Genomic DNA, 27,036 nt, shown 5'->3' with positions numbered 1-27,036 from the left:
CAGTGACCTGAAGGAAAACATTAGGTCATCACTGATAAAATTTGCACAAAGATTAGGGGATTGATAAATAATGGAGAGGACAGGTCACTGATATAGAGCAATCTGGAGCACTTGATAAGCTGGGTGCAAGCAAACAGTGTGCATTTTAATATGGCCACCTGTAAATGTGTACATCTAGGGACAAAGACTGTAGGCCATGCTTACAGGTTGGGGGACTCTATCCTGGGAAGCAGTGACTAAAAAAGGTTTGGGGGTTGTGGTGGATAATCAGCTGAACCTTGGATGCATAAACTGGAGAATCTCATGTAGGAGTAGGGAAGTTTATTTTACCTCTGTATTTGGCACTGATGTGACCACTGTTGGAATACTGGTTCTGGTTCCTGCAGTTCAAGAAGAATGGTGATAAATTGGAGAGGTTTCAGAGCAGAGCCACAAGAATGATTAAAGGATTAAAAAACATGCCTGAGAGTGATAAAGTCAAGCAGCTCAATCTATTTAGTTTAACAAGAGAGGGTTAAGGGCTGACTTGATTACAGTCTATAAATATCAACATGGGGAACAAATATTTGATAATGGGCTCTTCAATCTAGCAGACAAAGGTATAACACAATCGAATGGCTAGAAGGTGAAGCTAGTCAAATTCAGACTGGAAATAAGGGGTCAATTTTTAACAGCTAGAGTATTTAATCATTGGAACAACTTATGAACGGTTGTGGTAGATTCTCCATCAGTGGCATTTTTTTAAATTAAGATTGGATGTGTTTTTTTCCAAAGATATGCTTTAGTCCAAATAGGAATTATTTGGGGAAAGTTCTATGGCCTATGTTATACAAGAGATCAGACTACATAAGCACCATGGTCCCTTCTGGCCTTGAAATCTATTAATCAATTTTACTGTGTCATTCTGATGTCACACTGCCTTCAGGTTGCATATACAGTCTGGCTTACAACTGAGACCCAGTCATGCTGCACATTTGCAAATGACTTTTTGTAGCTTGACAGCTTGTTTTGAGCCACATTGCAGAGCTAATTTTATCCTGAATAACTATTTAAATATTGGCAAAGAGTTCTGTGGCACCTTATAGACTAGCAGACGTATTGGAGCATAAGCTTTCGTGGGTGAATACCCACTTCATTGGATGCATGGAGTGGAAATTTCCAGAGGCAGGTATAAAGCAGGTATGCAAGCCTGCTTGCATATTTATACCTGCCTCTGGAAATATCCACTCCATGTATCCAACGAAGTGGGTATTCACCCATGAAAGCTTATGCTCCAATACGTCTGTTAGTCTAAAATGTGCCACAGGACTCTTTGCCGCTTTTACAGTTCCAGACTAACACGGCTACCCTTCAGATATTTAAATATTGCTAGCCTAAAGGGACTATGGGTTCTGGACACTAGCTGAGATCAGTCCCAACATGGTGATACCATTTTGTGAAGGACAGAGCAGTCTGAATTCCAGATGTGTGTGTGAGTGGGGCGAGGAAGTTATGAGAACTATAACATTTTGCCACATGATCTTTAAGGGGATTATGTTTTGTTCAAATTTTTCAAATTAGCTCAAATTTGGACCACCAGCCCTACCCTGGACTCCCATGAGGCACAGCAACTTCAAGACAATCCAAGTAAAGCATGTGGAATTTAAAACCCTCAGAATAAGCAAGGTTTAAAGAGCAAACTAATCTCAACATGTATGCTAGTGGTGCTGCAGCCCCACTATAATGACAGGAAGTGAAAAAGAAATACCACATAGTTTAGGATGGGAAGTGAAGAATATCCTATCCAGCTGACTCTTCTGGGGGGAATTTAGGCAGGATGCTGGGGCAAATCTCCTTTTCTTACAAAAAAAAATTCAGGGGATATTTAATATCTCCTCCAAAAGGAAAATATCTCATGCCTATTAATAAACATATTACTTGGGTCTCTACAGAATACATGTTATCTCATTCTTCCAAGTCATTGGTTCTTTTGTTCTTACCCATCTATGGAATTTTTCCCCCCACTTATTAACAGTGCCCTTCAATCTCTGCATTAGTTCAATGCTTTAAGATCTCTGAGACATACTGGTGTGAAAAGCCTCGGTGACTGACAGACTATGTTCCTCATTTTGAAACAAAAAGACCAGTAATTACCACTTTGCCTTGACATGTATTAGACAGTTCCCCAATCCTTCAAATGTCATTCAAAATAACAACATTTGCCTATTGAGCAGTCCTGATCTGTTCTCCGTATTTTTAAAAAGGTGGAAAATATCCATATCATCCCATCTCCACAGCACTACCAGTGCTAACTCCTTCTCAAGATGTTTATTTGTTAAATTGCTATCACTGGGTGACATTTATCTGCTTGTCTTCAGTTTGTCTCCATTCTTTACCCTGTTCCTCCACACTTTGTATTCACCAGGAGTCAGACCTTTGATTACAGTATTCTTGATGTCAGATTTACCATAATGAATCATATTCCCTCTCTCAGGTCTGATACTTTCTAAGGGTACAGAAAGCCCTTACTACTTTGTACAAATCTCTGTATGACAGTTGGAAAGTACATCATCATCATGCTCAGACATTTCAACAGCTGGTTTAGACAGAGGGTGAGCCGAGGACTTTTCAGAGTGTTTGAAATCTTTAAAGTTTCGAAATGGTTCTTTCTTTTCTATTTTCATTCATTTGTACACAGCTTAGACTTTTTTTTTTTCCTTTGTCGTCTGGAGTCCTGTTTTGAATGTAGTTTGGTTTGGGGAGGTCATGTTTTTGTTCTATTTGTTGTTTTATTTTGCTTCTCTTTTCATTTACTATACTCACATGTTTTCATTTTTATATTGGTGGCTAGCACACTATTTAGTGTTCTTTAAACTTTTAATATTTAAATTTTGGTGTTCACTCTGACTAGCTATTTTGACATTCTACAATCCATGCAAAATTCAGGATATTGCGTAATTCTTTTAAATTGGCAGGAGTAACAAATTCATTGTTTGTTAAAATGTGTCACCTAAATTCCTTCATCCTCATCACTGGTTTCCTGATCTCTTCTAGCAATAATCTTGAGATGACTTTTTTACTCAAGTTCTCAGTTCTTTACTGTATATGGTAAATGAGCCTCATTTGATATGTCTATACTGCAATTAAAAACCTCCAGCTGACCTATGCCAGCTGACATGGGCTCATGGGCTTTCAGCTAAGGGGCTGTTTAATTACGTTGTAGATATTCAGGCTTGGGCTGGAGGCCAGGCTGTAGGACCCTGCGAGGTAGGAGGGTCCCAGAGCTCAAGCTGCAGATCAAGCCCAAATGTCTAAACCACAGTAAAATAGTATCTTAGCTCAAACTCCATGAGCCTGGGTCAGCTTGCACCGGCCAACCGTGGGTGTATAATTGCATGTAGACATACCCATTTTTTCATCTGACAATAGTCTAAGTACAATCAGTTTATACTAGTGAAGGACAAGTCTGAAAGAGGTTCAGATCAAACCAAGCATCCAGTTTGTTAATGTTTACCCAAATATTAATCCAAATTCATTCATGCTATAACGCTGGGATGGCAAGCTCACGTGAAAAGGCTTTCTCAGAAGACTTATGGCACTTCTGTCTCTATTCCTAGCTAGACATTCTGTGGGATCAAACTTTTCTCACTGTATTTGTTCACTTCTGCTTCCAGGCCCAAGTAGAACAAATCCAAACTTTAGAACAAACAAATCCAAACAAATCCAAATTTTAGAAATTCCAAAAAAGGTTTGATATGAGGTGAGTTTTTAAATGATCAAATGATTGTTCAAAAGGCTGTTCTTCGTGTTAGCTCATTTATTCATCCCTAATTTAGACCTGTTTATACGGTAAACAATAATGGCTACTATATATTTTTTATTATCTAGTGTACCGTCGTTATTTCATGGACTGAGATGGGTACAAATTTTGCTTCGTTTATTTCTAATCAAGACTAATCAATATACTTTTCTGATTCTCATATCTCTTCAGTGTCTTCTGCTGAATCATTGGCTGTATCTTAAGGTTCAGCTGATTAATTAAAAGGCTGTACTGTATACATCATTGCTATGTTATCTTTGTCTGAGTGATGCCCTCCTAGTATTTATGGGAATAATATAAATCCAGCTAACAGTTTGAGTTTTAGATGGCCCAAACTGCAATTCCCAATCATTTGGAGCCAGGGCTTTTTACCGCTGCTTATATGGAATAAACTTCAGATTGATAGATGACGTGCCTATTCTGTGTAAACTTACACAGTCTTCTCAGGGTAGTCTACTCTATGTAAACTTAAGCCTTCTCTGCTTTATCTGGCAATCCAGTACTCTCTGTGAATGTATTTGCTATGTAAAATATTCTGGAATGCTTGCCTAAGGGCATCCCTGTATAACTTTAAACTGGTTTTATCCATGTTCTGAGTGTAGTAAAAGGCCACACAAGGCCTATTTCATTCATGTACTTTTCACCTCCAGCTACATCGTCAGTATTTTTCAAGCATAGTGAACATCATGCTAAATTTCCCTTTCTTTTATTCCATATAGAAAATAACATGTATACACACTAGCTATGCCCCCTGGACAGCTTACTTTCATTCTACAGGCAACTGTACACTGTGTTGAATGGTTTTCTGTGCAGAAATGATGCATAAGTGACTCATTGGGAATATGACTGTCTATTGATGCACCAGTACTGATTTCTGCAGAGCCTTAGGTTTTCCTTAGGGGTCTCCTATCCAAGTACTGAAAATATATGAACTTGCTTAGCTTGTGAGATCCAGCGTGACCACTGACATGGTGATCTGACCACATGTACTTGTTAGAGTTCCAAGGAGCCTGCTGCAATGCACAGCCTATCTTGTCTGAAGCCATAAATGCCAGCAAACTCTCTGTGTTCCCTTCCTGTGAGGTTCTTTGCTGGTAGTAGCGCAAATCACGGTGTGTGCCAAGATTCAATGAAAAATGCATCTGTAGTCATTTATCTGGAAATGGTTGACAACATACAGAAACCTTTTCCTGTTTCCATGAGGTCTTTCTCTAATATTCAGCTTTGGTATTTATTTTAATGTAAGCAATTACAAATTAAGTGCCATAATCACAGACACAAAAAATCAGATGAACTGAGATATAGGAGTAATAAGGCAGAAAGAAACACACAATCTTTTCTCAGTGGTTCAAAATGCAGAGGTATCATGAAGAAATAAGGAGTAGACTTCCCTGATCATGGTGCTGATCTGTGCATTTCTCTTGTGTTGTGTTAGAGCAGTTTAAAAGCTGCTCTATCTTCTTCTGACCTTTAACAATGCCAGAGTGCTGAAAAGAACCCAATTTTAGCATGAGGTAGGGGGTATCTTGGACACACCCTGGTTCTGTAATCACACCCTCTTTTTCTTCTCTGTGTCAGCAGCAGGGAGGTACAAGGTGCATAATGCTATGGTGATGGGAAGCAGTGTAAAACCCTAAGATAGGCAGCTGTCAGATTTACTCCTCTGCAGGATCATTCACACTGGGTCTACTTATCTTGGGCTGGTTTAACCAGATTTATGGTCAAATTACACTACAGTGTAGCACAAATTGGTTACTCCACACCCAGGGATTTAGCCCCAGGCATTTCATCCAAGAAACCTGCTTTGTTCACTGTTCCAAGAAAGAGTGTGTATGTGTGAGTATTGGAGGGGTTGCTCTATTCTTCCTTTATAAGCAGCACATGTAATTATTTAGAAGGCAAAAGAGCTTTCCACTAAGTCCTCACTTGTCAATTCATTGTGTCCACAGCGGAAACTTCATTACTTCACTAGCAGAGAAAAAAGCCCTTTTGAATTTGCTTAACAACACAAATTCCCGGAATCCTGCATGGTCCTTTGCATGGAAACAGACCTATCTCCATCACATGTCTGTTCTTTCTGGAAGCTATGAGTTGTCTGGGAGAAACTCTGGTTATTTAAAAAAAAAAAAAAAAGGAATGAAGAAAAGAAGCAAGCAGGGAGTTTTCCCTTGAGTAAGGGGGAAAATTACCATAATTCACCAGCTCTTTGTGATTTTAGTCAGTTCAGAAGGGACCTTTGAAAAAACGCTAACTTGTAAAATTGTGTTATATTGATTTCAGCTTGCATGGGGAGTGAAATTGGTGTCACCTGCACAATAGTTCAGGAACTAAGCAATGCAAGGTGTAGCTGCCCCCCTGCCCCCACCAGTGAACTCTACAATTCAAAATCTGGGGTCACATCATTGTCAGACAGCTGTTATGGTTCTAATGAGAGGCTATAGTGCTGTCAGTGGCAGATTCCCTGTACACACATCACTTTGCACCAATATGTTCCAGATCATTCAAAACCTCATTCTCCTTCATTATACACCCACCCTCACTGTCCACATGTGGCAGCCAGAAACAATAACACTCTGTATGTGTCATTAACTCAGATTCATTACTATACTATTACCAAACAGCTGACACAGTATTAAAAACCAAGTCAAATGTTCTCAGATATCTAGGGTTAAGGCTTTTACAGCCACAGCTGTGATTGGAGGGCAGGGTGTAAAGAGCCATTGTTGAAATGCCCCTGGCTGGAGACCTTTTATCTGCTGAGGTCAGGGTAGCATAGTGCCTCCAGGGGCACTGAAGTGGGGAGAGCAGAGAAGTAGAATCACACAATTAGTTTAGAGATGAAGCTTAGTGTGACCATATTTTCACAAAGGGAAAACGGGACACTGGACAGGGCCGGCCCAAGGCCACCCACTCACTCCCTCTACCCCACATGACCCCCTCCAGCCCTCCCTGCCTCCTGCCCATGTGGGGCCAGCTGAAGGCTACCCTCTCTCCCCCATGTGTGGGGCTCGCATGAGCCCCCACCCCCGCACTGCTTTCCCATGTGGAGTCTTCCTGAGTCGCCCATCTCCACGCTATGTGCAGGACTGGCCTGAGCCCCCTTACTGCCTGCCCCAGCCACTCTCCCAAGCCCTCCCTCCCATGCAGGGCTGGCGTTGCTGCTAGCTCTGCCTCCATGCCCTGCTAGGGGCCACACCCCACATTTTTGGCAAAACTATGCATTTGTCCTGTTTGCTCTTGCCAAGTGATAATCAGTTTTGCCAAAAAAGTCGAGACAGTCCTTAAAAAAGAGATTGTCCTGGCCAAAATGGGACATATGTTTATGGTTCTACCAGGAGTATTCATAGGGTGGGGGAATCATTAACATTCCCTTACACCTTGTGCTCAAAGTTCACAAGCAATAGGATTCTACCTGTTCCCTGCACAGATTCTGACACCTTTCCCTTTCCACCCTGCAGGAACAACCAGATTCTTGCTCTTAGTCTTGATTGGGGCTGGGGGGTTAGCTAGTGTGGAGTGAAAGTCAAAAAGTTCAGAGGTGTGGTTCTGATAAATACCCAATAGCGTGGATATTTGTCAGAAGTAGTTCAGGTTGAAAATATCACTACATCTGCTCTCTTACAAGACCTACAGTATTTCTTCATTTGGCTTAACTGAAAGCCTGATCGTGCAAACATATACTACCAGTCATAAGGCATGACCCAAAGACCATTGGAGTCAATGGAAAGCGTTCCATTGACTTCAAGAGACTTTGGATCAAACTCATAGTCTGAGGAGTCCCACATACCAGATTCTATTTCCTTTACAGGTATTGAATAATCCCTCTCAAATTAAAGGAACTACCTGTCATGTAAGGTGCTATCCGACATAAATCGGGGGATCAGGTAGCAATCACCCATTAGTAAAGTGTTTGCAAGATCAGGCCCTAACTTTGTAAATAGCATCTCGGAAACTAAAGATGAGGAGGAAATTATTATATTATTTCAACTAGCTAATGATTACGATGTTATTTCTTTTATTTTGTGTTCACGCGTTACCACATCTTTGTGCACAGGGGGCCAGAGCTGACTTCCACTGAAGTCAATAGAGAGGCTCTCACTGACTTTGCTGAACTTTGGAACTCACCTTGAATAAATGAATATTAATAAATAATTATTTTCTCTCCAGGTTCATGGGAGTTATTGTATGAGCATTAAAAGTATCAGGGCCAGCCTTAAGGGTGGGCCACCCGGGCGACCCCCTGGGGCACCATGTCAAGGGGGGCACTGTGCAGCAGCGCAGATGTGCACGCTGCCGGTGTAGAGACAGAAACTGCTCACAACTGACAAGGGAGCATCATGTGAGGGAGGAGGGGTGCACAGATTTTGCTGCGCTTCCTCCTGGCAGAGGAGCATGGTGGGTAGAGGAGAGCGGTGATGCACAGATACTGCTCACGCCCCCCTCCAATGTTCCTCCATGCCTCCCAGAGGGCTCTGAGTGGGGGGAGCAAGGAGCAACACCAAGTGCTCTGTGCATCCAGGTCACTTGGCCCACCTGTGCTGTGCTGTGAGGCAAGCGTCAGGAACTGCTGCTCTCTGCCTTCTCCTTATTCAGCCCAGGTGGGGAAAGTGATCTGGATGCAGAGAGCTCTGACATTGCTCCTTAGGGTGACCAGACAGCAAGTATGAAAATTCAGGACAGGGGGTCGGGGGTATTAGGTGCCTATATAACACTAAGCCCTAAATATCAGAACTGTCCCTATAAAATTGGGATATCTGGTCATCCTATTGCTCCTTGACACTTCCACACACACAGAGCCCAGTAGGGGTGCAAGGAGAAGCAGCATTCGGTGGGGGGAGGGAGGAAGGAGGAGCAATGCCAGCTGCTCCCTGCATCTAGCTCAATTTCCACACCTGGGCACAGGAGGGGAATGAAGGGGTTAAGGGCACAGGAGGGGAGTGCAGAGATTAGAAGCAAAGAAGGGCACAGTGCAGGGGTTAGTGGTGGAGGAGGTGGCCAGGGGTTAGGGGCAAAGGAGGCACAGTACGGGGTTGGGGTGAAGGGGGGAGCTTGGGGAGCCCATGGGGGCCAGGGGGAACCTCAGGGGCCAAGGGTGCCAAAATACAAGTTCACTCAGGGCACCATTTTCCTTAAGGTCGGCTCTGAAAAGGAGAATGCAAACGACATCCATGTTGAGCTTTTTCATTGTTTGCAATCATGTACTGACTTTGTTCCCTTTGTTAAAGCTAATGACATTCAAATAATAATTAAAGCGATCTTTCCTAATTCCATGTACATCCCTGAAAATTGTTTTCAGCTAAGCAAGTTAATTGTCTTATTTGGCCTGTACTCTGCTCTGACACTAAAAAAATCCTCCATCATCCTCATTATAAATTTTCCTACTGTTGTTCATTATTACCAAATGTTTTCCTTCTCCACCACCATTCATTATATAGTTATTGTGTATCTTATGATTTAATTTTAATTGCCCTCCCTTAATTTGTACAGTATAGCAGTTCTTTATGGAAACAACATAATATATACTCTGTGTTTCCAGTCAAGAGGTTTTCCTAGCTCAGCTTTTTAATGTTGTGTTTGTTAACATATTCTAATCATTTTCATACTTCTTGGTTTGCAATTATATTTATTCCCCTGACTGAAGTCTCTACATAGCTCAATGAGGATGCAATCCTGCTCACTCAGGGTGATGATTTCACTTGGAGTTGAAAGTGCTCAGCACCTTGCAAGATTGTCTTCATTAAGGCCTGATCTAGCTTCTATTTAAACCAATGTGAGTCTTTCTTGAATGGGAGTTGGAGCTAGCTTAATATATAAAATAAAATAATGATAACAATTATTATTATTATTATTCATTATCATCACACATCATATTAATATACTTCAAACTTCTGTAGTAGGTTCCATCTGGGAATCTTAAACTGATTTATAAACATTTGTGATTTAGGCCTCAAAATACCCCCTAAACTAGATACATCTTATTATTCCCTTTCTACTAATGGGGAACATAATCAATGGAGAGTTTAAGGGCATAATCTGAAAGATTCTGAGCTCAGTTCCTTCAGTGAGCTCACTCAGCACTATGTAAGATGAAGCCCTAAGGACCCAGTCTTTCTCCCATTGAAGACAATGGCAGAATCCTGCTCGACTTCAGAGGATGTGAAACCTTAAATCTGTGACACATCCAACAACAGTATATATATATATCCTGGCACATAATCTTGTACTTTTACCACTAGACCACAATTCCATTCTCTGGGCTACTTATGCTCAGGCTAAGTAAATATTAATAATTGTCTTTGTATATACATTACTACTGAATTTGGAATTAATCTGAAAATTCCTGAAGCATCTCTGCTGTGTCATAGTATCACTCAGTAGTACCATATATAGATTTTTTCCCCAGGCTGTATCATGCTTATTTAGATTAAATTATGGGATTGATGTTTTACGAAAATGCAAAGCTTTACAGAGACTGACAGTTATAGATACACTGAAGTGTTGTAAAAGAGCAGGGCAACCAAATAGGGCTAGGAACCGGAGAGATCTAGCAGGTCACTATGTGGTTAGAGGGGAACTAGCCTGAAATCTTAATGATCCTTTTTCTCCCCCCATTTAGAGATTCCTAAGAGTGGCAGGTGGTCTGAGGGTTTCCACTGAATGCTCAGAAAAGCCAAATTCAGCAAAGTTCATAGTTATTGATTTTGTTCTAATAGCTCTGTGTTTCAAAAGACTGAGTCTCCAGGGAACAGCTAAACTATTTGTATTTGTTTGTGTTCTCCCATCAGTGAGGGTGATCCATTGTTCACAAGAACTGATTATTTATGCCGGCTGTCCACACTACCCGCCACACAATTTTTTTATTGACCAGATCCATGTGTGAAATGACCACTGTGCACATCCTTGTTTGGAGGAATTGTTTGAAAACTGGGCTGGCCTTCTGATTCATCAGACTCCAATCTGTCATAAGAGCAGATGTTCAGTCTGTGAGTTGCCTCCCTCATTAGTCCTAATGCCTGAAACAGGGATCAATCTTCATGCACATTCTATAGGGAGGCAGCACTGTCAGGTGGTTACTGCAGGAGATTGGGAGTCCGTAAATCTAAGTTCTATTCCAAGGTCTTCCACTGATTTGCTACAGGGGTTGTCAGTAAAAAGAAGCTTTTGCTGACATGTGCCTGAGATACCACAGTGATTTTCTCAGACACTTTTATTTTCATAAGATTATGGACCCCATTGTGTAGATGCAGAAACTGAAGCTCAGTGAGGTTATATAACATATATGAGGTTTGCAAATGGAACTTCACTGTCTGAAATAGAACATTCCCTGTCCTCTGTGGGGCAAAAAGAGCATGGAAAGCCAAAGGAGAGATGATCATTGGAAGGACAGGGACTGAACTTATCAACATCATCTGACACTCCCTGCAGCACCGGGGATGCACTCTGTGATTCTGAAGTCACAGAAGTCTAATGGGTTGAGCCAGAGAGCAGTCAGAGCCAGAGCAAAGGGTCACTCTCTATGGCATACCTTACTTCAAGTTCACAGGTATTTTCTAGTGCACGGTAGTGCAAAATGTCAGTTATGTTGTACTCATTCTATACACTGAACTGCCCTCTTGACAGGAAGTGATTAGGGCTGCTGGCACGGAGGCCCTGGCAGAATGGCTGCCAGAGATCCTGGGTCAATGGGAGTGAGGAGAAGTTCTCTGAGAGTACAAAGCCAGCAAATGACACAGTCCTTCTTTGACGTAAAAGACCTGCAAGTCTTTCCTTTGGGTTACAGCACAGCTATTGGCTTGGAAGGCCACATCCTCAGCTTCCTCCATTGGAAACGGGCTAGGGAATATCCCCTTCCACATAAAAAGAAACTGTAAGGCACCTTTGGACCTTCTTATGATTTTTTCCCTCTAGAAGGGATTTTTGACCCACCCTGCTTCCATCCTCTCCCCCACGTTTCCTAGCACACTTCCTAGCACAAAGAAAGCAAGAAACAATGTCTGATTGTTTACCACCTTCCAAAATAGTATATCATCAAAGCTAAAGGAATGTCCTTCCTTACTGGACACAGAGCTGGCCAAGCCAATTTGAAGCACTCTCATCAATGAAGAACAGAGCCTTCACCATCAAATTTGGTCAAAGGGCAGTCATAAGTGATGCATGCCATTCTCTGTCTTTGGCTACATGTGCATGTGGGATCCTTTTGTTCACCCCAGATGTGAAGACTGGCTGCACATTGACCATGGCCCATTTGAAATCTGTTTACAAGGACCCATGAGCAGCATGGCAAATCAACGCAGTTATAAGAGACTGGTCTCTCATGTCAGCTGCAAACCATACTTCATGCCACATCAACTGTACAGAGAAATCTGAGCAAGTCAAGTGTCCTCACAATGGGTGCCTCAAAGACAAGCACACACTTGGGTGGTCAAAGTCTGTGTGTAGAGGTGATAGGGTCAGGTTTGTCCTGATTTTTTCAGCCATTCTGGCTGTAGATTCCTCAAGAATGTGTGGAGGAATGATGATGCTTGACAGGGGGAGCCATGGTACTGCTGTGTATCAAATCATCCCAGTTATGATATGCATGGTTGAGTGTAGTTCTACATCAGCCAACTTGATATGCGATGAATGGAGCCAGACCAGAGCCCAGTATTCTGCTGCAGAGTAACAAAGGGCCAAAGCGGATTATCTGAATGTTTCCTCCCCATGAAGTGTAGGCTAATTTGTTTAGAAGGTTGATATGTAGTTAAGATATGTGAGACATCTACCTAAGGTTACTCCGAGATAAATTGGGTGGGATTCATGTTTCAAGTGATGTCCGTTGAGAAACTGGTTAAAAGAAGGCTATCTTTGAAGAATCAATCAAGATCTCTCTATCCATATTCAAGTAGATTAAATGAATGAGATCTTAAAAACCCCATTGAGATTACCCCATTTGCTTGGTGTTTCTTTCTCAATGACTGGCAAAGCTGTGGTGTAATTATTTACATTCTCCTATTTTCTAGGTATTTATATACTTGCCTTAGGAAAGACTGTGTTATCTTAAGTGAATATGACAAATGAGCTGAGCAGTTGAACAGATGGGTTGAGAGTCTAACAGATGGTCCTACAGTTTCATAGGTGAGGTGATCCATATCCATTTCCCCACATTACAGGAATGCCAGCAGGGAGAAAGAAGAAAGAGCAAGAAGAGACCAAAAAACAATATTATAAAATATTACTAACACCCTGTGATGGGTTAAAGAGCTTCAATTAGTCATTCAAAGGGAAATGTATTTGACAGCCCATGCTATGACATATTACAAGTACTATCTAAGGGCAAATTGGGCTAAATCATAGTTAAAATTAAAAGGGATCATGGTTTAATTTAAGCTCTGGCTACACCCAAACATCATTTGTCACAGCAAGTTAAAAGAATATAGGAGTAGCTGCTAACCCGATTAGCCTTTTAATATTCATTATATCTTTTGAAAAAAGGCAGAGCCAGAAATCTGAAGGCATCCTCTGATCAGGTCTCCAGATAGTGCTAAGAGTGCTACTGACCAGGAAGAGGACTGTGCTCCCAACAGTCATGGGAAGGAAGTGTGTGCAAAAGAAGGGATAATCCTAACAATAAGTGCCACCCTTTGGTTGGAACTCGGAATCTTGATGGGGCGTGCAGGAGCCATGTTCAGCTCTAAGGCCTTAGATACGGAGACCTTATAACAAAACACTTTGCCTGCCCCAAGAAGGTTAATTACTGCCATTAACATTGCCATCCTAGATTCTATCTAGCTCCTTACTAGCTAATGTATCTCTCTGCCTGGAAGTTTCTCCTGATATGCAGGCTAAATTTCCTTCTTCTTAATTTCATCCCCTTACTCCAATAAGCCTACCTTTGTAAAATCCTGTATATAATCTCTCTCCCCCTTCTTGGTCTTTATGTAACCCAAACAATGCCTAGGTGTGCTGTTCTTTCCCATCTAGTGGCACTGGGGGGAGAGAGCTCTATAACCTTAGCTAAGGGCCATATGGCTTTTAGCTCATGCACTAAGCTCCAGAGACCCCAGGTTCAATCCTGCCTGCTGACGACCGGGGTCTGTCAGTGTTACATTTACACCTTTGAATTATTTGTAAAATGTTATCATGTCCTCCATTAGTCAGTTGGTGCTTAGCCAATCTACACGTATTTAACTCTTTTAATCTTTCCTTATAAGTCAGCCCCTCCAGCACCATAATAATTTTTGCTGCTCTGTGTTGAACTCCCTCCAGTTTGTCCATCTTTCCAGTAATGTGGTGGTCAGAAGTGAAGACAGTTCTCTCATGTGTTTTTCAGTGTGGCAAAAAGCTACGGATTTTTATCTGTTGCAACAAATACCTCATATTTATATAACTGAGGGGGAAATTACCATCTCCATTCTATACACTAACAAGTTCCAGTTCTGTATTTCCAGGCCTCGAAAATGATTGCATGACTGAACGCTTTAATAATCTTTTGCCATATTAGCAAATATATGATGATTACATAATCTAGAACAAAATAAATCCCTACCCAAATGCTATTAAGGATAATCTGTGGCACTTTGTATGAAGTCCTTCATAAATATTATTCATTTGGAGCAAGCCTTGCAAATTCCAAAATGAGTTCTCTTATTACTTATCTGAGAGCCAGGAGACACTTCAAGGTCCAGGAATGGCCAAACCTGCATTAAGCACTTAAGCCAAGTGATCAGAAGAAATTAAGATATATCCAGTTTAAACACTTAACGTTTACATTAAAGCCCAGCAGACATTTCTTCATGGAATGTAAACACTGGGGAAATTTTCAATTTGAATTGTCTTCATCCAAATATAAAACTGTCACTCCCACACATGATCCCCACAATCCACATGTGCGTACCTTCACAAACACTTCACACCCCACAAGGTGAAGTGAGGTGATTTGAGCTGCAGAGGGCTCTATGGGAGCCCCTAGTTAAGAGACCCAGTCTTTGGGCCCCAGGAAAAACAATCTCAGCTTTCACTTAAAGTTGTGGGGAGGGACGAGGGAGTAAATGTCTAGCCCTTTCCTTTGCAGGGAGAGCCTTGGAAAAGTAAACTAATGGGAGTTAATATAAACCAATGTAAACCAAGCAAGGAACAAGCAGCTGGGCTTCACTTCAACAGCAGGAAGCTGTGGGGAACCTGAAGTCTCCTCCACCCCAATACACATATACACTTTCAATGAAAAATGAGTTGGTTATGTTTAAGATTCATCTTGCTGAGCCTCCTCAAAATCCAGGCAGACCCCTGTGAACGGCTGTGGGAATGTGACAGATGAAAAACAGTTATGTTTGAGGGGACAGCAAAAACATTGTTTCACAGGCTCATCCTAGAGAATGCTAAGGCCAGCTCTTCCATTACCAAAAAAAAAAAAAAAATCCTTTTTCCATCTGTATCTGATGAGAAGACTAAGTCCCCTCCTGGTGGATTCAGAATTATCTATGGTCACCCACACATTTGTGACCTTCAGGCTTGATTGCTGTAGCGCTCTGATCTCTTACAAGGATAGTGGGTTTTTTTATAGGGATGGAAGAAGTGGGGAGAGTGTTTTGTCTAGGGATTCCCAGCTTTATCTATAACACTCGTAGAAGAAATGCTAGGGAGCTCTTTGTTAAACACTACTCAGATGTCAGTCACATCACTTAACATTCCTCTGGAAGTAGTTCAGTTGCTATGGTGCTTAGGGCCATATCAGAACCTGAATAGGATGGACTATAATGCACTTATCACCTGTGACCTTTTGTCATTAAGCGTAAATAATTTTCCCTTTACTAAACTGAATGAAAATGACTCTGTAAAACATTCCCAGGCTTGATGGTGAATTGTTCACAAATATTCATACTTAAGTGTCAAAGTGGCAGAAGCAGATTTGGTGCAACTGTGTCCATGGAGTCTGTTGAAAGGAATTGTCCCTAGGGGGGGCAAAGAAAACTGACAAAGCCACTCATAGCCATGACTGTAGCTATGAGGCTGTAGTAACTCCCATTGGTACTTCAGGTGCAGTGAGCAATGCAGTGGATGGTGGACAATGTAAGTTGCAGTAGGCTGTGGATCAACTGCTCTGCTTCCATTTCTCTCCCCATGCTTAAAACATACCCTGTCTCCAGACTTAGTTGTATAAGGATGTCTAGGGCTCCCTCATGGAAATGAGCTTCCCAAACATTGTCTTATCCCCTACACAGAACTGCACCCATTATCCTGCATGTGGGGTCTTGTGAGGCTGCAGACAGGGACAGGGAAGACAGGATTGGCCATTTTGGAGGTATAAATTCTCCATCATCTCCATTCCATTGGGAGAAAGGAGGGACTTTCCTTAGGAAAGTACCCTCTTAGAATCATAGAATCATAGAATCATAGAATATCAGGGTTGGAAGGGACCCCAGAAGGTCATCTAGTCCAACCCCCTGCTCAAAGCAGGACCAATTCCCAGTTAAATCATCCCAGCCAGGGCTTTGTCAAGCCTGACCTTAAAAACCTCTAAGGAAGGAGATTCTACCACCTCCCTAGGTAACGCATTCCAGTGTTTCACCACCCTCTTAGTGAAAAAGTTTTTCCTAATATCCAATCTAAACCTCCCCCACTGCAACTTGAGACCATTACTCCTCGTTCTGTCATCTGCTACCATTGAGAACAGTCTAGAGCCATCCTCTTTGGAACCCCCTTTCAGGTAGTTGAAAGCAGCTATCAAATCCCCCCTCATTCTTCTCTTCTGCAGGCTAAACAATCCCAGCTCCCTCAGCCTCTCCTCATAACTCATGTGTTCCAGTCCCCTAATCATTTTTGTTGCCCTTCGCTGGACTCTCTCCAATTTATCCACATCCTTCTTGAAGTGTGGGGCCCAAAACTGGACACAGTACTCCAGATGAGGCCTCACCAATGTCGAATAGAGGGGAACGATCACGTCCCTCGATCTGCTCGCTATGCCCCTACTTATACATCCCAAAATGCCATTGGCCTTCTTGGCAACAAGGGCACACTGCTGACTCATATCCAGCTTCTCGTCCACTGTCACCCCTAGGTCCTTTTCTGCAGAACTGCTGCCTAGCCATTCGGTCCCTAGTCTGTAGCTGTGCATTGGGTTCTTCCGTCCTAAGTGCAGGACCCTGCACTTATCCTTATTGAACCTCATCAGATTCCTTTTGGCCCAATCCTCCAATTTGTCTAGGTCCTTCTGTATCCTATCCCTCCCCTCCAGCGTATCTACCACTCCTCCCAGTTTAGTATCATCCGCAAATTTGCTGAGAGTGCAATCCACACCATCCTCCAGATCATTTATGAAGATATTGAATAAAACCGGCCCCAGGACCGACCCCTGGGGCACTCCACTTGATACCGGCTGCCAACTAGACATGGAGCCATTGATCACTACCCGTTGAGCCCGACAATTTAGCCAGCTTTCTACCCACCTTATAGTGCATTCATCCAGCCCATACTTCCTTAACTTGCTGACAAGAATACTATGGGAGACCGTGTCAAAAGCTTTGCTAAAGTCAAGAAACAATACATCCACTGCTTTCCCTTCATCCACAGAACCAGTAATCTCATCATAAAAGGCGATTAGATTAGTCAGGCATGACCTTCCCTTGGTGAATCCATGCTGGCTGTTCCTGATCACTTTCCTCTCATGCAAGTGCTTCAGGATTGATTCTTTGAGGACCTGCTCCATGATTTTTCCAGGGACTGAGGTGAGGCTGACTGGCCTGTAGTTCCCAGGATCTTCCTTCTTCCCTTTTTTAAAGATTGGCACTACATTAGCCTTTTTCCAGTCATCCGGGACTTCCCCGGTTCGCCACGAGTTTTCAAAGATAATGGCCAGTGGCTCTGCAATCACAGCCGCCAATTCCTTCAGCACTCTCGGATGCAACTCGTCCGGCCCCATGGACTTGTGCACGTCCAGCTTTTCTAAATAGTCCCTAACCGCCTCTATCTCCACAGAGGGCTGGCCATCTCTTCCGCATTTTGTGATGCCCAGCGCAGCAGTCTGGGAGCTGACCTTGTTAGTGAAAACAGAGGCAAAAAAAGCATTGAGTACATTAGCTTTTTCCACATCCTCTGTCACTAGGTTGCCTCCCTCATTCAGTAAGGGGCCCACACATTCCTTGGCTTTCTTCTTGTTGCCAACATACCTGAAGAAACCCTTCTTGTTACTCTTGACATCTCTGGCTAGCTGCAGCTCCAGGTGCGATTTGGCCCTCCTGATAACATTCCTACATGCCCGAGCAATATTTTTATACTCTTCCCTGGTCATATGTCCAACCTTCCACTTCTTGTAAGCTTCTTTTTTATGTTTAAGATCCGCTAGGATTTCACCATTAAGCCAAGTTGGTCGCCTGCCATATTTACTATTCTTTCGACTCATCGGGATGGTTTGTCCCTGTAACCTCAACAGGGATTCCTTGAAATACAGCCAGCTCTCCTGGACTCCTTTCCCCTTCAAGTTAGTCCCCCAGGGGATCCTGGCCATCCGTTCCCTGAGGGAGTCGAAGTCTGCTTTCCTGAAGTCCAGGGTCCGTATCCTGCTGCTTACCTTTGTTCCCTCTTCCCTCTCTTCAAACCTTTATGAAGTCCAAAAACCAACTGAGATTCCTATGAATAAAAAGCAAAGGCGTGGGTGGGAACCTTAAACACTACTCAGTAAATTTAACACAGCATTGAAAGCGATTTTCCAAGGCCTTGAATACACCATCAAAACAAACACAAAAGGGGAACTCAAAGGAGCCAAGTCAGTTAAATACTGAATCACAGTCACCAAAAGGATGATGTTTTTCTTGACGCTTTCACAGATTATCTGCACTGTGATAATGATAGTGTGTTTGGATCTGAATTGTTACATCCCTTGATCTTTGAACTAATCCACTAACTTGCATTCAGTTCTCATAAAAGACGGAGCTCTGTATGCTTTTTGTTAGACACTGACTTTCTCTCCATGTAGGCTTCAAATAACTCAGGCCAAATCCTGAGCCCGATCATTTCTACAAATGTATCAGCCTGGAGGATCCTTGCCTTGTTGATTTCCTCCCATCCTGTGTGAAGGGAAATAAGCCACCTGTCTCTGTAGCACCGTCTCCCCCTGGTCAAAACACCTGGGGCTGGGGATCCACAATAAGGAAGGGGGCTGAGGAAAAGGATCCTCTGCCTTCTAAAGTCTAGGGGAATTCAGTGCACAGTTCATGCAGCTTGAGAAAGTAACCAGCTCAGGATTCTTTAACACTGGCTTCAGGGGAGCTGCACTGCTCTGGAATAGGAAGGGAGTACAGGGCATCTCAGAGTCAGCACAAAGGCATAAGACCTGAACAAAGAGAGTCTTGCTTCCTGCAGATCTCCAATATCCACTTGGCTTTGGATCACAATCCTTACATTTTTTATATGGGGAGAAGGCACAGTAAATTGCACTCCCCAGGGAAACTCCATGAGAATATCTCCTTAATCCCTCTCCTGGGGCTATTTTCACAGGAGACATCATGAATCCTCTTAAGAGGTGCTGAGAGTCTCTTGAACAACTGCTACTAACACTAAAGCCAATTGTCTAAATCCTGTAAGGTGCCAACCTTGCTAGGAGTTGACAGAACTGAGTACTTCAAAGATGGGCCCACACACTGTACAATATGCATTAAAATAACAAATTCCCAGTTTGTCTGGTACTACAGCAAATAGAGTGATGAAATAATACATTGCTCTTGTACTGATACAACTTAGCATTACTGTAGAAGACGGATGAAGGGAAGTCAGCTTCCCTTTGAGACGCATGGAGGTGATACTTAAATAGCTTAGGCCAATTCTTGCTCACCTTACTCTTGCAAATGTTCTTACCAGGGTCAATAGGACTAGCTATGTGGGTAAGGAAAGTAGAATTCAGCCTCCTTCCTTGTGTGCTTGTAGTGTACTGCATTTGGATACACATAGCCATGATTTGCTTATTTCAAAGTTTCAGTGAGGTTTTAGCCTGCAGGGAAGGAAAGAAGGAATAGCTACTATTTACATTATTTTGACACCCATGGGACAAAAGTTTCAGAACACCTGAAAAGGGATAAAAAGTCAGGGCAAAATTCATTCATTGTAAAACAAGACACATTTCATACCCTGAGCTGTTAACAATACCTTAAAATATTAGAGAAGAAACTTAGGGCATGACTACCTAGCTATTAAAAACCCCATGCCACTGAGTCTCAGAGCCCAGGTCAGTTGATTTGGGATCCCAGGGCTCAGGCTGCAGGGTTAAAAATATCAGTCTAGACTTTGGGCTCTGATTGGAGCCAGGATGTGAGACTCAACCCCCTGGCTGGGTCTCAGAGCCCGGGATCCAGCCCAGGCCCAAATGTCTACATTGTAATTTTATAGGCCCACAGCCTGAGCCTGTGAGCTCAAGTCAGCTGACCCAGGCCAGCCACGGTCATGATGTGGGTCTTTTATTGCAGTGGAGGTATACCCTACGTCCCGAGCCCTAAAAGTTAGTGAGTATACTGAGCCCCGTTGACTTCAATGGGACTCCACAAAGGTACAAAGGTCTGCGTAGATTAGAGTTATTTGCAGGATTGGGGTCTAATTTTCTATAACAGTGACAGTGTACTAGACCAACTCTTTTCTCTTTAAAGAGTTACTGGAAAAACAAAACAAAACAAAACAAAAAAAAACCCAACAACAAAAATCAAACATGACATCCTCCCCAATGATAGAATCTCTAAAGAATGGATTTTTAAAAAGATCTCCAATTCCATCGTGACTTTAACACCAGAATAAACAGGGCAGCCATCCAGCAAACCGATGTCCACATCTGAAAACTAATTGCAAAGTCTTAGAAGAGCAAGCAGACCTAAAGAACAAGTTATCATTTACAATGCAGCTTTACACAATGCTGCAGTAGAAATGTCCCAGCTCAGGAGAGGAAAATGGAAAGCAGAATTTGAGCAAAGTGCTCCAGAAAATAACTTCAGAATAAATAACATTCAAAATGTGCCTGTCAGCATCCATTTACCATCAAAGAAACAATACCTATGGACATTGATCACCACAGCAATTAACAACAAAATGAACTCAATCAGACTCCAGCTTCTCCCTAAGAAGATAGGGGCAGATAGGTGTCCAATACAGATGAGCAAATAACCTGTAGTCAATAATTTATTTATTTATTTTTGTTTTTTTACTCTGTTTTTTAATTGTCCATGAATATATTGCACAACTCTCCAGATTTAATTATTCCTTGATATTATTCATGAATAATTTCAGCAACTAATTCCTAGTCTGAATTGAGGTTTGTTACACAATTAACTATAGATCTGATCAAAAGTCAGTCAAGGTAAATGGAAAGAGTTCCATTTACTCCAGTTGGCTTTGGATAAAGCCCAGTTTGTGTTGTATTGTATTATTTATACAAGTCACTAAATTAAAGTGAATTTGAGTTTGTCTATGTGATTCTAAAATTTAGAATTTGCAGTTTGCACAGTAGTTACATCCAGGTGCAGGATAGAAACACTACTGCATGACTTTGTTATTACCTAACAGTACAAACTGAGCTGTGAATTTTACTTTTGGGTGCCTAATTTAAAGACCACTTTTGGCTGATATTTGAACATTCGTTCTTCGTGTTAGTGACAGAAAAGAGGCACAGACACATTTGAATTGAATTGTCAAATATATCCCTAAAGAAAATGTTTCCCACCACTTTTTCCATAGTAGTCACCACACACACTATTTTCTGGGGTTGTACACAAAGCCAGACATTTTGGTTACGCAGCCAGATATACAGGTTTAAAGAAAACCTTTGAACATATGTTTTTATAAACACCCAACCTATTATGTTCTAGGAGACACTCTAGGAGATCTATAAAATAACAAAAGAAGGTATTTATTATGAATATTAACAACAGCAGCAAGAAAATGCATCCTCCCATTATGACTCAACCCTACAGTAACCGTGCAGCTGAACTAAATTTTAGACATTTGAGATAGGAATAGCTGGCAACCTAGATTAGACAGTCAAGGGTTTTTTTTTTCTGAATCATGAATCACACAAAAAGAGACAATGAGGCAAAACTAGAAAGAACTTTTGTTGTTAATTTCTCTTTTATGTGTTGAATAAATCACACCTGCATACTTACCTGAGTATAACATTTCTGCACAAAATGTCCACATATCTATGTGTATATAAAACTTCTATGACAACTACTTGTGGACCAGTTACTGTGTACATAAAATATGTGTGCATATGCGTGTGCATTAGCCATTTTGCACCAAGTACTCATGTATATTCTTTTTCAGAGCAACATTTCACCATATACCTGTGAATATATATTCTTATCTGTATGTAAACATAAACTTCATATCTGAAATCTAAAACTTTTCCCTTATGCTTACTTGTCTGCCTGATCCTGCACCATGCAACTCAGTAAGAGTTTTGTCATTGACTTCAATGGGCTCAAGATCAACCCCGTAAATGTGCATATACAACACAAATAAAGAATGAAATATAATTTAGAGGCGTATTTAAGCTCCTGAAAACTGAGGACTCATAACACTGGCTGAAGGTGTGCCACGGTTGTGCAAGTTTCCCACTCTGTGCTATTCTAACACCTCATTGACTAGAATCGCCTTCTCCTATTCTAGACCTGATCCCCCAAACAGCTCTACCAAAGCATCTCAGTCTTGACCTACAGAATTCATAGCTGAATTTCATTCCTGTCACCACACAATAACACCAGTACAATTCTATCCTGACTTGAAGCATGCCTTCCTGTTTCAGGCCTCTGGCCTCACACAGCTATGCTGATGTATCTTAACCCTGACTGTAACATCCTCTGCTGCTCAAAGAATCATGGAAACATATAAAGCAAAGGTGAAAAAGAACTATAAAAAGAACTGTAATATCACCTCGTCTCTCTGCTGGCCAATAGTTTGTTCTTTGTAATGTATATTTTGGTTCTTGGTCCAATCTTGTTTTAATGGTCTTACTCCCTGGAACACTATTCCCCTACCTAATAAAGCCCATTGTCAGGAAGTTTCGTTTTTATATTCTACCTTTTTTTTTCTCTCAATTTTCTTTCATCACTGGCCTGGCCTCTCACACAGCATGTTGCACTAGACCTGCAGCATTTCCTACTGCTCTCATCATTAGAATCTTCTATGTGGAAATTGCCAGTGGTGCTGATTTACATCAAAGTGTAGGTCTACACTAGAAACGCTATAGCGGCATTGTAGCACTCTAGTGTGGACACTTACTACAGTGACAGAAGGGTTCTTCCATTGCCATAATAAATCCACCTCACCGAGAGGCAGCAGCTGTTCTTCGATTGACCTAGCAGCATCTGGGGCTTTGGGGAGCTCTGTTACATCACACAGGGCATGACATTTTTCACACCCCTCAGTGATGTAGTTAAGCCAAGCTAACTTTGCAGTGTAGCCCAAAGTGGTTTTGCAATGTGGACAAATGGGGAGTAGGAAGAAATCCACTAAACTCAGTTTCACTTGTTCAATTCCAAGTTTGAGTCCTCAGTTAAATTAATTTAAATCCAAGTGTCCAGAGCAAATGGTTCCCTTTACTAAGCAGTCATTTAAGAAGGATCTGCTATCATTAAAAATAATTATAGATGGAAAGAAAATATATTCTTTTTACAGATCTTCTGTTCCATACAATGGCACCAGACAGATATTTCCAGTATGTGCACCAAATTCTGATCTCAGTGACACTGAGGTAAAAAATGAAGTAATTTCCCTGATTGTTTTATCAGCCTGGGTTTCCTGTGCTGAAAATGGGAACATTATTTTGTGAATGAGAGATTTATTCTGTAAACAAATATATTAGTTGAACACATATTGATTTCAAAGAAGCTCACTACATTTCTATATTATATATTTTGGTTTAGTGCATAGAAACCCAACATTCAAATCTCATCCAAATTGAACCTTTGGTGGAGTTCAAGAATGCTACTTTTAATCAATTTTTTAATTATATTTTCCCACGTCTTTGTGTTTCCTGATTCTGGCTGGAAGTGGAGATGCTGAAATATCTTCAAAGGTTCTGCTAGCAATTGTAAGTCAAGCCCAAGAATAAACTGTAATAGAAGAACTCTCACAAGAAAGACTGTTAACTCAAGAGAGCCAGCTGAGTTCTGAAGCCACAAGAGGCAAACCTCTCAACCTTTTTATCATCAGGCACCTAAATATGATCTCTGGTCTATTGGTATAAATGAGGCATAACTCCAGTCAGTCAGTGGAGTTCCCCCAGTGTGAAACCAATGTAAGCTAGATCAGAATCAAGCCCCCAAATTGTAGCAACAACCTCCTAAATGTCTAGCAAAGGATTAATGTTAATAACAGATTTTTCTTCCTTTTTTCTTTTTTTGCCATGTAAACCATATAAATGTACAGCTAAATCTCTAAAAACAATAGCTATTATTTTCTGATTTCCTTATTGGCAGAAGTACACTGTATGTGTGCATTTTGTTTTATCTAATTATTTTTATTTCAAAGGAAAAGATACCAAGGGCCAGATCCACAAGTACTATCTGTCATCCTGGCTCCATTGCCCCATTGAGTTCAATGGAGCTATGCTGATTTACATCAGGTGATCTAGACCAGCGTTCATCAAATAAGCCTGATTCTCCTCTTGCTAAGTTTTACACTGGTGTAGCTCCATTGATTTGACTAGAATTATCCCTAATTTATACTAATGTCAGTGAGGAGAGAATTAGTACCCTTTCCATTGACTTCCATGGGACCCCAATCAGGCTCCAAATATGGAGCACTTCACAAAATGGAGAGATTTGTCTATTTTAGCCAAACATCCCAAACCTTGAGGTGCTTAGTGCAGCGAAACTACCAAACTCTTTGAAAGTTCTCATCACAATTTCCAACAAATCTTCCTCTCTAAAAAGTATTTGATGTAAACATGCCTATGTACAGCTTTGTAGAGTGTGATCTGGTCCAAATTAACCCTAGTCCGTTAAGCTTTAAAGCATGCTTCAGTGCTCATCTTCCCTTCCTGGTGGGGAACTCTGTTGTGAGGTAGGTAAGGGAATATGTTTTATTATCTCTTTTCTTCTTCCAGGGGTGCTATGTTTTGAGAACAGGGCCTCAATTTAGGACAGCATTTAAACACTTGCTTAAGTCCATCCCTATTCAGCACAGTACTTAAGCACATGATTAATTTTAAGCCTGTGCTTAAATCTCATAGAAGTCCTATCCACATGCCTAAAGTGAAGCACATGCATAAGTGCTTTTCTGAATAGGAATGTAGGAGTCTGCTTATGTAAACATACCTTGTGTATTTTGAGATGGATGGGAGTGCCCAGAGTCTGGAATGAGTACTCTTTTTTTAGTTATAGTATAAATAGAAGTTATATTACTTTGGGACAAATTCTGCTTTCATTTACCCTGGTGTCTTTTACACTTATTGTCCATTGACTTCACTTTATTCACTCTGTGTTTACACTGATATAAATGAGAGCAGCAGTTGGCTTTTGGCATTTAGAACGAAAGGAGACAAGCAGAGTTAACTTGCCAGATTCATACTACAGTCTCTGCATTTACAGAAAAGCAAAGTTCATTTGAGAATCATTTGGGGGTGGGTGGTTTACGAAAGGAGAGGGGCAGGTGATGGTGAATGTGATATATCACCATTTATAATGTCAAATATATATTAACATTCCTTTCCCTCTCAGAAGCAGACCTGCTTGTAATCTCTGGGACTTCAGTAGGTGTCCTCAGATAGTATAAAACCTCAAAGAAAAATAAATGGAGCTTCCATTTCAGGGAAAGAGACTCAAGATTTTGGCAGAATTTGGAGAAATCAGTTGAAAGCCTTCAATCCCTCTTTCTCTGTTAGACGTACAGGAGGTTAAACCTTCAATGGAAGAAGTGAAACTACCAAAGCCCACTAACTAAATTGAATCAGTCAGTATCAACATGTGTAAGTGACAAAGAGGCAAGATGAAAGATTGGGGTAATTATTTATTTTCAATTTTAATGGCCTTTTATTTGTGGTTTTCATGCCGATGTTTTTTAATGGTAATTGCCTTTCCCTCTACTATTTACTTTTAATGAGACCCTTAAAACGGAGCATAAATATTGTAAAATCACAACAGTAATTATCCTGGTTGACTTATAAAGGAGTGTAAAAACAGGACATTGCTGAATTTAGGGGTGAAATGCACATTTGATAAAATGATTTAAGATATGGTTAAGATCACAAATCAGAAGCATAACTGATTTTCAGACTTAACATTTACAAATTGATTAGGAACATTACTTTGAGACTAAGACCCAAATTTTAAAGGTGTTTAAGCATTGGTCTGCTTAGCGTTGCAAGGTCTGACTGTCTTAGGTGGCAAAGTTCCCGTAAGCCAGATGCATGCGTGCAGTGACATTAGTGCCAGAGCAGGGACAGAGGGGAGGCAGCTTGAGCAGCCCCAATTCAGGAGCTTCAGTCCCTGGCATGGACTAGGACATTCCTATGGGGCTTTGCAAAGACACACATTCAGTGTGTAAGCACACTCCACCTGCATCCCCTCTGATTCCCTTCCGTATCCTGCCTCTTCTGCTTCCTCAGGCCCTGCTTCTGATCTGCCCCAGGCCTATCCTGGAATGCCCCCTGGACATGGGGCTCCTGTGGAGACAGTGCACAACTGCCAGATCTGCTCCTCAACAAAGGGATCTTCTGCATTGGGGATGTTTCCCAGGTGGGGAGAAAGCTTATGCCAACTTTGGACCCCTTTGGTACTAGGAAAGATGGAAAAGTGCAACATGTAGAACACAAAGACATCACAATAGCAGAATTACCTACATGGCAGCACTGCAGTTAGTTATTAACTACAGTGTATAGCACTTGCATAGTGCTTTATGTTTTCAAATTACTGTACAGGCACTAATTAAACTGTGGGGTGGTCACTAGTTACCTATTTGGAATCTTTTTCTTTAAAAAAAAAATATTATTTGGTGAAGTTTTTTCAGTTGACCTCCAAAGTGCTGCATTGTCTCCCCCCCCCCCCCAAAAAAAAAAAAAAAAAAGCAAAAGCAAAAGCAAAGGACAAACAATGGCATCTGTTTTGTTGGTTTTTAATGAATATTATGCTTTTTTGTGTGTGTGGTAAGTAGCTTCTGTTGCTCAATCCAAAAGCTATCAGAACTAGAAGCAAATGTCTTTCCCATTTTTCCATGCAGTTCTTTTAGATAACTCACTGAGAAATGTGGCCTAAAATTGGGTCTCCATTGGCTCTAATACTGCCTTCTCA

General features: G+C 41.5%; 1 long non-coding RNA gene across 1 annotated transcript in view; it reads left to right on the top strand.

The window, feature by feature from the left end:
* Positions 1-26,660, top strand: part of LOC311522199 — a 43,511-nt gene extending 16,851 nt beyond the window's left edge. Inside the window, exon 4 of the long non-coding RNA XR_014712076.1 lies at positions 26,355-26,660. This is a non-coding gene — a long non-coding RNA (uncharacterized lncRNA). The remainder of the gene's footprint in view (positions 1-26,354) is intronic.
* Positions 26,661-27,036: the final 376 nt, after the last annotated feature.

Source organism: Lepidochelys olivacea (assembly GCF_965140295.1).
Source record: "Lepidochelys olivacea isolate rLepOli2 genome assembly, chromosome: 6".
NCBI classification, from domain to species: domain Eukaryota; kingdom Metazoa; phylum Chordata; order Testudines; family Cheloniidae; genus Lepidochelys; species Lepidochelys olivacea.
This window is presented reverse-complemented; position numbering and strand designations above follow the sequence as displayed.